This window comes from Aplysia californica, unplaced genomic scaffold (genome assembly GCF_000002075.1).
Source record: "Aplysia californica isolate F4 #8 unplaced genomic scaffold, AplCal3.0 scaffold00124, whole genome shotgun sequence".
Lineage (NCBI taxonomy): Eukaryota > Metazoa > Mollusca > Gastropoda > Aplysiida > Aplysiidae > Aplysia > Aplysia californica.
Window position 1 is genome coordinate 468,844 of NW_004797394.1, and position 653 is coordinate 469,496.

General features: G+C 38.0%; 1 protein-coding gene across 1 annotated transcript in view; it reads right to left on the reverse strand.

Annotated features, from left to right (window-relative positions):
* LOC101864682 overlaps window positions 1–653 on the reverse strand; it is a 76,926-nt gene that overhangs the window by 60,697 nt on the left and 15,576 nt on the right. The gene's annotated exons all lie outside the window — the stretch shown is intronic.

Here is a 653-nt window from a genome sequence, read left to right on the forward strand (position 1 = left end):
AATAAATAAATTAATTAATAATACTAACAACAACAACAACAATGAAATACTACAGCAAAAACAAACAAAAACAAAAGCCACGCAAAACAAAACAAAAAATCCTCTAAAAAAACTCAATACTCCCAGACATTTAAATCACCTGAGTCAAAGACTGAAAAGACAAAGAAGACAGACGCACATACAAATGGGCAGAAAAGAAGGCACACAAACAGACTCCAAATTGGAAGGATAGAAATAGAAAGAAATTCGTAAAAATATAATATTTTGTGTTGTCAATAGACTCAGGGGTGTTCTAACGCGAGCACGTAAACACTAATTATATTATTCATGATCTAAATCAGACACTATTTTGACATGTATTAAGAATCTGTCAATGCGGTGCAGAGACAAACCACTAACCAGTCTTCATTCAGTCGTCAATCCCTTCAGACTCATCCCCGTAACTTTCCCTCTTATTTGTCAAAACAAGCGAGGCTTCAGATAGACGTTATGATGAATGTATAACACCTTCATGTTTCCTCACCTTTGAGAATTACCTGCAGGGAACTTCTTCCTGCTGCTCACGTGCGCACGCGCGTTGTGTGAGTTCCTTAACACACAACACAGCAGTGTGTGTACCTGCACGTGCTTGTTATGAAGGGGGAGAGAGAGAG